The sequence below is a fragment of the Pteronotus mesoamericanus genome, unplaced genomic scaffold, assembly GCF_021234165.1.
Source record: "Pteronotus mesoamericanus isolate MK-2021 breed Mesoamerican mustached bat unplaced genomic scaffold, CSHL_Meso_final contig_169, whole genome shotgun sequence".
Lineage (NCBI taxonomy): Eukaryota > Metazoa > Chordata > Mammalia > Chiroptera > Mormoopidae > Pteronotus > Pteronotus mesoamericanus.
In genome coordinates this window covers 20082699-20096265 of record NW_026555068.1, presented here as the reverse complement: position 1 = coordinate 20096265, position 13567 = coordinate 20082699, and the positions used below count along the sequence as shown (strand labels likewise).

The 13567-nt window shown below is 47.0% G+C and overlaps 1 protein-coding gene and 1 pseudogene across 7 annotated transcripts in view; both read right to left on the bottom strand.

Annotated features, from left to right (window-relative positions):
* The window catches only part of FAT1 (FAT atypical cadherin 1), a 123489-nt gene extending 112167 nt beyond the window's left edge, over positions 1–11322 (bottom strand). For 6 of the 7 annotated variants that reach the window (XM_054566134.1, XM_054566138.1, XM_054566136.1 and 3 more), the window contains exon 1: positions 11018–11322. The gene's annotated coding sequence lies outside the window, so the exon portion shown is untranslated. Of the gene's footprint in view, positions 1–8330; positions 8349–11017 lie in introns of those variants that run through there. The other variant, XM_054566135.1, reaches the window with a different exon arrangement.
* Positions 2237–4220, bottom strand: LOC129064731 (tigger transposable element-derived protein 1-like; annotated as a pseudogene).
* Positions 11323–13567: the final 2245 nt, after the last annotated feature.

Below are 13567 nucleotides of genomic sequence, written 5' to 3'. Positions count from 1 at the left end.
CATTGTACCTTACTAAGAAAGCCTTTTGTTACTAATGAATTCATAACTTCCAAGTAACATTTAGAAAAAGAAAAAATCTGCATTTCTCTAGTCATATTATAATAGTCATAGATAGTACTTTTAAAAACACTTGTTCTTACACTGAAAAATTAATGGGTAGATCTTTATTGTCTGGGTACATACTAAATCTTTTTAAGCTATCTTAACACATTTTTCAATAAAACTGGGTTTGGGGCCCAGCTACGAACCTAGAAATGAACAGCAGCCTTAGGCTTAGCATATATATTGTTTAACTATTTCTGGCGACTCTTTGTAGTTAGTTTTGATTGTTGCTGCAATAAGTCTGATTACTCTAGCAATAACTTAATTCAAATATTGCCTGCAAATGATCAACCACCGATTCCAAGTTAACTGAAAACAGTGTTTAAACTCCTGACGCTGACAGTGAAGAACTACCGATCTCTCTCCTACGCACAGTATAACTCGTCCTCAGAACTTAAAAATGTCAGCATGTACATGATTTAACTAATCCCAAATAATTTTTTAAAAGTTTTCTTGCCCTGAAGAAAGTTAAACAGACTTCCTGGTTTTTAAACAGCGTCCATATAAAATCTACTATGTAATTTACCGACGACCCGGACCTGTAAAACATGTCTGTGGGCCTCATGAAGGTGACTCTGTCTGGCGGTTCTGTCCTAGTGCGACAGGAGACACACGACAGGCGACTAAGGGCTGTGTGTGTGCATTTCCGGCTGGGCCGGCGTCCCTGTGCTGTTCCCTTCTCCGACTCGCCGCACATCCAGGAACATGACCACTACCTGCCGCTCCCCCTCCAACCATTTTCTCCTCATCCGCACGCCAAGGCAAACGTTGCCCACAGAGAAGCTCAATGAACAGACTGTTTACTCCTTGCGATTTAAGATAATCTCCCCTACTGTGTTTTTCTCTGCAAACAGAAATCATTCAAACGATGTTTTGGCGGGGTAGTCAGTCGTTCACACTGCGCTGCTTCTCCTGCTCCCGAATTAGTAAGGTTTTATGACAGGTCAAATTGAGATGCCTCTGTGCACTCATACAAACAGGCATTTCACTAGATAACATGAATAGTCCATGTGCAGTGAAGGAAACGGAAGCCATCAGGTAGACAAGCCCTCCTCTTCCTCTCCTCTCTTCCTCCCACAGCTCAAAGGAGATGGGCCTGCCCTAGCTACAAATACAGGCACCCCTGATGCCCTAAAATCCTGTCTCTTCTGCGGCTCTTCCCCAAATTCTCTCTCACTCAAACATCACACTCAAGTGACCCCTTCACTACAGCCGCCCTTCGCAGAGTCTACAAATACACACAGGTTCATCCCTACTCAAAGGTAAACGTCATTCAAACCTTCACTTCTCTCCAACTAACATCCTATTTCCCTCTTTCTTTCACTGGCAAAGAGGAGTTCTGGGTGCTCCCTGACTTCCTGAGAACTCCCTCTCCTCTCAAGACATGACTTCTGCCCTCCACGGCTCCACACGACCTCAGGCCCACCTGGCAAAAGGAAGAGTTTCTCCTGGCACGAGCTCCTGCCAAACCAAATGACCTCTTCCCCAGTGATGTCCATCCTCTTGGGCTTAACATCAGCTATGACACTATTCATCCCTAATCCCCAGCACCCCTTGTCCTTTATAGTGTCACAGGCTGCCTAAAAAGAAGAGGCAATCCATAACATGGAAAGAATAAACGGCACAATGTCCCTGAGTCTCTCCAATACTTCTCTACTCTACATGGACTCTTTGAGCTTGAAGTGTGGCATTGTAAACTTCTGCCTTCCAGCTCTTTGTACACACACCTATTATGGCCCTTAAAGATCGCATCCACTGTGGCTTTATCAAAAAGGGTCACCGCAGAATCCCACACTCCGGCCCTAAACTCAGCCCTCACATGCCACGGGACACTCCTCCTGAGGGGCCATCGGACCTACGTTAGGCAGCTTTTCCAACCATGCCCCAGTGCAGAGCACAGGCTTAGCTGGGAGACACCGCGGAGCCTGCTCCACAGCACCATGACAGGGCGAAGAGCGCAATGAAGTGCGCCACACAAATTTTTTGGTTTCCCAGTACCTGTAAGTGGGCTACACTATATAACACTATATAGTAGTCCATTAGCTGTGTAGTAACATTATGTCTAAATAAACATATACACACCATAATTTAAAAAATACTTCATTGCTAAAAATGCTAACCATCATCTGAACCTTCAGCGTAATGTTTTTGCTGGTGGAAGGTCTTGCCTAAATGCTGCCGGCTGGTCACGATGGCTGCTGAAGTCACGATGGGGTGACTGTAGCAACCTCTTACAATAAGACAAGAATCAAGTTTGCCACAGTGGTTGACTCTTCCTTTTGCAGTTTCTCTGTAGCGTATGATGCTGTTTGACAGCATTTTATCCACAGAACTTCCTTCAAAATTGAAGTCGATCCTCTCAAACCCTGCCACTGCTTTTATCAAGTTTAATTTCAACCATTTTCGAAGAATCTCCACCAGGAATACTCTCCATCTCAAGCAACCACTCTCTTTGCTCATCCGTAAGAGGCTGCTCCTCATCTGCTGAAGTTTTACCATCCGGTGGCAGCGATTCTAGCCCATCTTCAGGCTCTGGTTCTAGTTCTCGTGTTAGTTCCACCACGTCTGCAGCTACTTCCTCCACTGAAGTCTTAAACCCCTCGAAGTCATCCGTGGGGGCTGGACCCCACTTCCTCCAAACTCCTGTCAATACTGACATTTTGACCTCTTCTCATGAATCACAAATGTTACGAATGTCACCTGGAATGGCGGATCCTTCCCAGAGTCCAGATCCAACAGAAGAATCACTATCTATGGCAGCTATATATAGCCGTGTGAAATGCACTTCTTGGTAATAAGACTTGAAAGTCAAAATGACTCTTTCATGCATGGGCTGCAGAACGGATATTGCATTAGCAGGCATAAAACATTAATCTAGTGGTCCATCTCCAGCAGAGCTCTTGGGTGACCAGGTGCACTCTTAATGAGCAGTAACATTTTGAAAGGGATCTTTTCTCCTGAGCAGGAGGCCTCAACAGTGGCCTTAAAATACAGCGTGGGGCAAAAGTAGGTTTACAGTTGTTTGTATGAATAATATAACAATTCGTAATAATACAAGAATAAACTCTGTTTCTCATACTCATAACTGTAAACCTACTTTTGCCCTACTCCATATTCAGTAAACCACGCTGTAAGCAGAGCTGCTGTCATCTGGCTTTGTTTTTCCCTTGGTGGGGCACAGGCAGAGTAGATCTGGCATAATTCCTAAGGGCCCTAAGATTTCCAAAATGTAAATGAGCACCGGCTTCAACACAGTCTGCAGCTGCATCAGCCCCTAACAAGAGAGTCAGCCTGTCCTTTGAAGCTCTGAAGCCAGGCACTGACTTCTCCTCTCTAGCTATGAAAGTCTAGATGACATCTTCCAATACAAGGCTGTTCTGTCTACACAGAAAATCTTTGGTTAGTGTAGCCACCTTTATTAATTGTATTGGCTAGATCTTCCCAATAACTTGCCATAACTTCTGCACGAGCACTTCCAGCTTTACCCTGCACTCCGATGTTATGGAGGTGGTGTCGTTGCGTAAACCTCATGAACCAACCTCAGCCAGCTTCACGCTTTCCTCTCAGCCTTCATAGCACTGAAGAGCGCTAGGGCCATGCTCTGGATTGGGCTTTGGTCTGAGGGAATGCTGTGTGGCTGGTTGGACCTGTACCCAGACCACTAACACTTTCTCCATATCAGCAGCACGGCTGTTCTGCTCTCTCATCATTCCTGTGTTCACTGGAGTAGCTCTTTGAATTTCAAAAACTTTTCCCTTGCATTCGCCACTTGGCTGGTTGGCCTACCTCTTGTCCTCACTAGGCTTTCAACATGTCTTTCCTCATTAGGCTTGATCATTTCTAATTTCGATTTAAAGGGAGACATGCAACTCTTCTTTCACTTGAACACCTGATTTCAACACTGCTGTGTCTCAGGGAACAGGGAGAGGAGAGATGGGGAAAGGCCTAGTGTGGAGAGCCGGGGCCCACACATTTATGGACTTGTATGGGTGCAGTCTGTGTGCCCCAAACAGTTACAGTAGTACCATAACATCACAGATCACTAATCCCAAAACCACCGCAGCAAACACACCAAGGAAAAGATCTGAAATATTGCGAGAATTACCAAAACGCTGCATAGCGCCTCTTCTAAAGTCACCCAAGTTTGCAGTCTAAGAAATTAAATTAAAAAGAAGGGGCTGGGAGACATAAAACCTATGATCTAGCCCCAACTTTATCACTGATCAATTCTGTGAATTGAATGAATTTATTTAATAGTTGGATGGCATTTCCTTATTTGAAAAACTAGAGAATGGACTAAATAAAACCTTTATAGCTTCCTACCCTCCACAGATACATACTCTTTCACCCTCTCTCTAAATACACTCCCACACGTTTGAGTGTCTCTCTCTCTCTCTCTCTCTCTGAAAATTCAGGATTTCTATGACCTTTTATTCTTAACTGCCAGACCTCCATGTCTACCAAGGTACCTAGACTTGACTTTCCTACTTTCTCAACTTCTCAAAACTGTTCCCTTTCCATTTCTGCTACTGCCACCTAGTTCAGTTCACATTTGTATTTGTTCAGACTCAGCATCTGTAGAGTTTTTCGGGTTTTCCTACTTTCTGGTCCCCACACTGTTTAGCTTAAACACTGCAATCAAATTAATCTCATTAAACTTCTTCATGTTATCCCCTAGTTTATAAATATTCAGTGTTTCCTTTCAGCCTACTGATTAAGTATATTCTTCTCAGCCTTATATTAAAGGCCTTTGATAATCTGTCTGATACTGACTTTCTTAATTTAATCTCCCAATCTTACTTCCTATTTCAAACCACAACAGTCTATCCGGCCAACCTGAACAACTCAGCTGTCCTGAGCTGAAGAAACCACCTCGCGGTGGAGGCTCTCAATTTGTAACTTCTGCACCCCGTATCTTCTCAAAGGTAAGGCAAACATCACTACTTTATTTTTTCCTGCCCTTCACTCCTCACATACAGTTTAATTGTCTTCACCTTTTTCTTCACGATCTATTCCCTCCTCTGAACCACTGCCCCCTAAAATCATCCTCCGGTCTGTGTACGCCAGTGTCAGCCCTACCTGTAGGTTTTCTGCTCCACCTACGCAAACGAAAGAGACAATTCACCATGAAGTGAAAAGAGAATGAAAACAGCACTGCTGGTGCGCCAACCACCCCATTCCCTAAGACAACAGGGCACGCTTAGGTCTCAGGTCTCTTTTCTGACCACGTATCACACCACAACCAAGTCACAACTGCCCTGACCCTGGTAGGTCTCTCTTATCCCCCGGATACCACGGTTGATTTGTCCTTTTTCCGCACTGGGCTGTAAGCTCCTTGAAGGCAGCAGACGTGATCTGTCACCCTATACACGGTGAGTGGCCGGATCAATGATGTGCACCGAAGAGAGCCACAGCTGTCGAGCTCAGGAACGAACAGATGGATAAGGATTGAGAATGGAGAACGGCAGGCAGGACTGAAGGAGGAGAGGGGAGGGAGGGAGGAGTAACATGGGATAACAATCCATCCACTGCTCCAAAACTGACAGAAAATCCAGGTGCAACTGCCAGACCAGTTACAACATTGCAGATGGCTGCCCTGGAACAGGCTCTAATTTCCAGCAGCTGGGAGGGAGGTCACCGCCTCTCTCTCAAAGTGCCTCCCAACTGGGCCAGAGGTGACGCTGGGTCAGGGGCTGCACTGCAGAGCTCAGTATGAAGTTCTATACATACCAGACTATTCCATACAGGACACGGATTAAGCACTGACTCATTTTCCTAAGTCGTTTGTACAAGACATTTACATACAGCATATCTCCACATATACAATCAACTATAAAATTAAGCAAGAATTTTGGCAATACACTTAAATCTGGAACTTAAAAAAAGATGAAGTTTTTAAAGTTTTAAAATGTGAAATACACAGATTCCTCATCTGATCAAGTACATTTTTGAAATAAAAAGCTCCTCTGAGATAGGAGAAGAGAAAATAGTTAACTTCCTGATCTTAATTAAATGAGTTACCTGCATCACTCATTTCAAAAACTCCCGTCCAGTGCCTAAGGATAAACTGAACAATTAAGTGAGACAGAGAGAGATACAGTCTGGCCTCGTCATCTACATAATTTGATCAAAAGAGAGCTTACCTACCGCAATTTCCCACTCATAAAGATTAAGCACACACCTAGCCTTATGGCTTCCAGCTATTAAGTCAGGTCCTTTAGACCACAAATTAGGCCACTGAGAAAACATTCAATGCAACAATAATAAACTAATTTGATTCAGTTTATTGGCTCTATGTAAAATCTGCCAAACTTGGTGGCAAACAGGTGGTTGTAGACTTGTTACGGAAGTTAAAACAGATAATCTGTAAGATCCCTTTCACCTATAGCACTCAAGGAAATGACTGACTGCTCCAAGGAGGCTCAAGGGCTGCAAGGGGCGGGGGGGGGGGGGGCAGAAAACTGTTAATCTGCACATAATTTTGAGATTCCACTTTTGATACCTGTCTATAATATGGATTTGAATAATCTAGTAACATGATAGGAACCTACTGGAGATACTTCTAGTAATTAATTAAAAGATACAAATGAATATACAGTTGGTCTGAATGATTTTATTAAGTCCTCTAACACACTCATCTCCTTTCAGAATGACAAAGAATTTGGCTCATTTAAAATGTTCAATTTTGCAAGAAATGGGTACACAAATAAATGCACACTTTGACTCAAACCCTGCTTTAAAGTTGGTAAATGCCATGCTTGGCATAACTTAAGAGTTATATTGACTGTTTCTAAAATTATGTAATATTTTAAGTATTTTTACATCCATCTTAAAGCTTAAATAGCATGGAAAGGGAACAATTATTGTGGAACCAGAGCTGCCCTTCTAAAACACGAAGACAGAGCCAAGTATCAGAATTAACCTATGTAAACGGAGAAACAAATTTTCAAGAGTAACCTCACTAAGTAGATGTGCTAGACCACCGCGGCCACCATTCCTAGTTTGAACATGTGCAAATAACTTCTTAAACTACCGAAACCTACTTCTGAATGTATGAGGCCTTAAGAATCTGCTTTTGTAAAGATAAATAAATAACGAGAAAATATGCCTTTTAAATCTTTCCTCATTGCAATAGTCACTCTAAGTATCCAATTTTTTAAAAAATCGACTCTACCAGGCCCCAGGGAGTTGCTTAACAAAAGCCACTTAATATAACCATAGTGCTGAGGCATGAAAAAAAAGCCCCTTTAACTGCATAGAAAATATTTATGAGTTTACTTTCCTTAAGCATACAATTGCGTCCTTGTTTTCAAAGCCCTGCAATTCACATCAACGGAAGAAAAAAATCTGAAGAGACAACAGAAAGTTAGCTTCCTAGAAGAAGGCACTTTGAGTAAGAAAGAGCACTAAAGAACCAGAATCTCTTTCTTTAAAAAGTGATCTCACAAATTTCTCTTCCTAAAAAGATAGAAACAAACGGATAAACTGCGCGAAGGCTGAACTGGCAATTTATCAATCGCATCTATCTACATTCAGCCAGTTAGTACTGAAACCTCAGAGCGGCACTCCTTCAGGGCGCAAAACATCTGGGAAAACTCTGCGACTCCATTTCAAAGATGCCATCTGACTGCTGGCCTCTCTTTTCATCTCTCCTCCACTGTGAATACTATTTCATAAACTGGAAGGATTAATTTAGCAGAGATCAGTAAGCCCTTACAGGCACGAGTGTTACCGAAAAGAACAGAGTGGAGCGCTCTGGCTAAGTTTCCCAGCTCTAGGGCGCAGCGGAAGCCCTCGCCCCCGGGCCACCCGGTAGCCCCGCGCCGCGGCGCCGCTTTGATTTCCAGCAATGGCTCCAGGACCAGACCGGAGCGGCTGGGGCCGGCTCGCTGATTCTCATTCCGTTCACGTTGCGAATCGTTCCCCCTCCCGTCCCTCCGCCCCGCCTCCGCCTCCTGGCCCAGCAGCCGATTCCAGGGCCAGCAATAAACTTTCCAGTGGGCAGGCGCCACAACACTGCCCACCTTCCAGCCGGGCTCTTTCTCTCATCCCCTTTTCCAGAGCTCCAGCAGGAGCACTGTGCGCAGCTGGGCAATCTGACGAAAGCACCCAAGGAGCTCAAAGTCCGCCATCCCGACACAGCTACTTGCATGCCTCGCCGGCACCGGCGGCGCGGCGCCCCTTGCCCACCCGCCCTCAAGCTCCAACTTCATTCCTATCAAACTTACAGCAAAGTTGGGCTCAAGTGGTGGTGGCGGTGGCGCTTTCGGGGGCCACGCACCTCGTCGCCTCAACAGTCCCCGCGGCATGGACCGGGTCGGCCGGGGATCTCACCGGGCACGGAGATCCGCATGCTGTCGCCGGCCAGGTGTCTCCGGCCCGCCGCCCGCCACTCGCCACTCGTGCGCCGCACTCCCAGTCCGGTAGGAGCGGAGTAGATCCCTCCGCCCGCGGCCACGCCCGCGAGCGCCGGCGCTCGTTTCTCCAGCTCGGAAACTCAATCAGACTTTCCCAGGCGGCGGGACTGTGAGCCCGAGGGTCCCGGGCGCTGACGCCCCTCCAGGCGTCAGAGGTCCTCTTCGGGTACACCAGCCAACTCCTGGCGAGGAGACGAGCGAGTACCCTGGGCGATCTTGCGACACCCCAAGGAACTCTGTGGGGCTTGCTCTAGTGCCGATGTTAGTTATGGCTAGCACGGATTTGTGCAGAGAATTAATATGTACTGTTCCTTGCTAGGAAAGGGAAAGTTACCCCCCTCCCCCCCCCAAAAAAAATGCTAGCTAAGGCTACTGAAGAAGCTTCCCACGCCTCCCTTTAGATCGTCTAGAACCTTCAAGGAATTCCTAAATCTGCATTTGAATACCTCGGTTCCGGGTCTGCAACAGCTTGGAGGGGAGGGGGTGTAAAATCCTCCAAAAGATCTGAAAGGAATGCAGTTAGATCGGAATGACTTCCTCCTTAGAGCATTAAAATCCGGGAAAATAAAAGCGCTTCCTCCGAGAACTCTTAGTGCGGAGCTAGTTAGACCCCATAACCTCCCCGACCCCGGTGGGGAACCCTAACGCCCGCCTCTCCGGGCGGGCACTCCCTACTCTCAGGTCCGCGGGACAAAAGGCATCAGTGCCTCCTCGTGCGCTTTCCCAGCGGGTTGAGTCACACCGTGCAAACGGGGCCTATTCTAACTTGAAAGTGCAAATTCCCTAGGGAGAGAGGGAAGCCCCGGGCGTCCAGGCTCCCCCGCCGGGAACTCCCCAAGCCGGGCGCGCAATCCGGCGTCCCCGACTGTGAGCCCATCGCAGTGCCAGCAAAGCTCCAGACGCCCGGGCTCCGCGTAGCTGAGACTCCTCGGAAGCCTGGAATGCTCCCGGGCTTTGGGAAATAGCCCCGAGAAGAGGGCGGACGTGACCTCGGAAAGTTTGTGGGGCCCGAACATTTTAACTCTGTGAGGACAAAGAGATCTGATTTCTCCGGAACCGGTGGAGGGGGCTGCAGAGTGAACTGCAAGGCAGACGGGGGCGAAGGAGTCTAGGGTTAAATAGAGAATTTCCTTGGTTCAACGTTAATGCAGTCTCCTCTTAAACCATCTTAAAGAAGGTGATTGAAAAAATAAAGGTGTCTAGCAGGTTATGGCTGGGAAGGAAAAATAATGCCTGCAGAGCGAATGTGCTGAATCCTAGCACTAAGAAGAGTACGTTGTGTGTTCCCTGCGCATTATTTAAAATACACACACATTGACACTCCCAAAAAACACTATCATCCAAACACTTGGGCACGGCCACAAATGCGCAAAACGCTCCTGCAGTTATAGGTCAATTTCATACATGGAACACCTCGGAAGTAGCTGCTTTCCAAGCTCAACCAGTTTTCGCCCTTCGCCGAATTCTAACTCTTAACAAAATGCAACCACACAAGATACACCGACGTTGGGGGTTGGGGTGGTAAAAGTAAAAAGACACCTTCCCGTAATACAAAATCACACGCTTTTCTTTCAATGGCACAAAAGAATTCCTGGAGGAAATGACCATTCATTAATAAATAATAACGCTTACTCGATCTAAATCATCTGTTTGGGAATCCCCATGTTCTAGGCTCACCAAGAAACCTACTGGCCTGGATGAAGTTGCACTTGGTCGCCACAGGTACAGCCGAGAGCCAGAGATGGAGATTTCAGACTCCGGCGCTGCCACGTTTTCACTGATCCTTTAGTCCCAATGGAAAGACAGAGAGGTGCCTTTTTGCTACCGTCGAATTACCTTCGCACGAAAGAGAAATGTAGTTTAAGCTCCACGTTTCTCCTTTCAATAATCGACCCTCCCTAACCCTGTCCCCAAAGCTTCTCGGAAATTAGGGGCACAGGGACGATTTCCGAAAAACAAAAACGCTTTCCTCCAGCACCGCCTCCGAATCCAGTCCACTCAAGCTAGTATTTGTAAATTACACACAGAGTGCGCCGGAGTGGGTGGTATGTGAAGGCTGGGGTGGCGGCGTCGGAGTTCACGCCCACGTCCCAGGAGCAGGTCCAAGTTCGCTGTGCGCAAGGAACCCGGCAGGGAGCGCGCTCCCTGCCTGGTGTCCATACTAGAGGGCGCTGCGCCACTGTGAATCACGCGGCCCGGGATGCGCCCTCCCTGGGCACCATTTCTATAATAAGTTACATCCAAAATAATGCACAAACAGCATAGCTTTTCAAGTTCTTCTGAACAGCGCTATGTATGTATTTTATGAATTCCAAAACCTATGCATACCGATCTTTCATTTTAGAGCCATGCACAGCCAGAGGGGAGTGCAGCTCGCCGAGTGGAGAGCCTGTAGGATGCACACGCTTCCCTGCACTAGCTGAGAACCAAATACCCCACGTAATTTCATTTACGTTGAAACTTAAATACATAAGGCTTCCATTAAACAAAGAACTCACCAGTCCAGCCGAGTCCTCGGAGCTCTGCTTTCAAGTCCTCGGCAGGTCCGTAATCCCCCACGCGATTTGGATATTTGTTAGAAGCCGTGTCTGAAGTACCAACTTTGCCTCCCACGGATCTTCAGCATGTCCCCAACAAGAGTGAGATCCACCCACGCTGCCGGGACCCAGGTGGCCGCATCTCCAGAGGCTTCCGTCCTGGGTGAAACTTAAGCACCGAAACGAGGAGAGAGGAGAGTGCGCGAGGGCTAGAGAGAGGGCCGGAGAGAGGGCCGGAGAGAAGCCAAGTTTGTCAGGACTTGCCCAGGCAGCCAGCCGCCGAGTTTGAGAGTTGCGGCCGGGAGCTGCGGCGGATCACTGCCTCTTTCCCCACTCCCTCCCTCTTGGGGGAGCTGGGGGAGGGGAGGTGACGTCAGCGCCCCGCCTCGCCCCGACCCGGCGGCTGGGATGGGATTCTCCGGCGGGGTCCGCCTCCGGGACAGTAGCGGCGGTGAGCTGGGAGGCTGGACCGCGCTCACCTGCCCAGCTGCTGTCCCTCCGGCGCGGCGTCTGCCCCTCTACCCCGCCGCGTCTCCGGGCTCCGCAGACCGCAGGCGCCCCTCCAGCTCAGCACCCGAGCGGCCCCCGACCCCCGCTGCGCGCCCCCCTCTGGCTCTCTTTCCAGCCCCCTCCGGCAGCGATTCCCACGCCTGGAACTGCAAGCAGGTGATGCTCTTCCTCTTCTGCAGCTGAAAGCCGTCGCGACGTGTTGCCTGCGCGGTTGCAGGGAGCAGACAGGAACAGTCTCTGCAGACCAGCCTGGACGACTAGTACTTTGGAGCCCTCCAACTTCTGGGAGTGATATATTTTAAATACTTATTGTGTTCTAGCGCTGTTTGTGGTCTTTGTGTTGAAAATCACGGAGCCATATTTTAATTTCCCAATCCTTTCCAAAAGCGCCTACGTTTTTAGACTGTACTCTGAAGCAGAGCAGGTTCCGAGGGGTGGGGGGAGAGATGGAGGAGGAGCCAACGGGTGATGTTTCTTACAAGTCTCCATTGGGGCCAATACACAAATCAGTTGTCTACTCCTCGTAGTATAGACTGAGATTCTTGCAAACACAGTTGATGTTTAATTTATAAATGAATGCGTCGTTTTTACGTAAGCGCCCAGACCCCAGGAAAATATCTGCTGTAGAATTTTTTTTTAAATGTCGCTAAAGTACCAAAATAAAATATCTCCTGAACAGCGTGAGATTCCCGGGGAGCCATTTCTGTGAGTTGGTTGATTCTGTTCCCAGAAAGTTAGCATTAAAATTCGAAGATCCCAGGAAAAGGGCTGGGCGGGGGTGGGGGTGGGGGATTGCTGGGAGCGTCTTCTATCACTGCGTTTGCAGCCATCGATGTAAATATAGTGGTCATTTTAGCTGATCCCTATGTTTGAAAGGCAAAGAGCAAAATCCGGAGGGCACAGGAAACAAGATGAACAATTAAACAGTTATGAGAATAAAAGATGAAATGTTGGAGTGTTGTAGGTGCTTAGCCTTGAGGAAGTCATATAATTTATCTAAATTTCAGTTTCCTCATCTGTGATTAGGGAATAATATCAGTTCTACAAGGTAAAAATGTATTCGTGTATTTATCCATCCAAAGAATATGTATTGAATGCCATTTATTTGCCAGGGAGATAACATTCATTCATGCAGGCAGCACTCTTGCTGATGATGAGCATCATGTGAAGTGCCTCGCAAGCACAGAGTAGTTAATGTGTTTTCTTACCCACCCTTGTTCTTTGCAATGCCTCCGTTTTCTCATCTATAAAATTAGGAGGAGTTCAAGGGAGGCTATCATAAATAATTCAGGGCAGGTTTTGATTTGCAAGGAGGTGGGAGCGCTGAGAGGTTAGGACAACAGAGAACCAAGGGAAAGGACCTTCTTACAGGACCCGGGAAGACCCAGGGGGCTGCTCCCAAGGTACCAGGTTCTCTAAGAGAGAAGAGGCCATCAAAGGAAAGCCTGGCTTGAAAGGCCAGCCTGTCAGCCCCGAGAACAGACTCCTCATGCTTCACTGTCTCGACCACACAGGCTACCTCCTTGTATGTCAATAGTTGAAATTAGAAATTGACCACATATTACAAGTTCTATAATTGACATGCATAAATTCCCCCAGACACTGCTGTGCAAGTCAGTTTGGTTTGCTATACTAATCTGTAGAGTAATCATAGATAAATCTAATTATTTCTATTAAGAAAGAAAAATACAACATGAGAGGAACTCATATATAATAATTGATGGAATTAAAGTAGCTACTTTTAAAAACAACAGTATGGTGATTGCTGGTGGGAGGGGGTATAAGGGAACTAAATGGTAATGGAAAAAATACAATATAGATTCAACTTTTAAAAAATAAATGAAGCAAAGCAAGAGGGGCAGAAAACTTTTAGTAAAACCCATAGACCTGCACAGCCCAATACTATGGGTAGTCACTAGCTGCAAGTGACTGTTAAATTAAACTTCAGTTCTTTAGTCTGACTAGCTATTTGTCAAGTACTCAACATCCATTTGTGGCGAG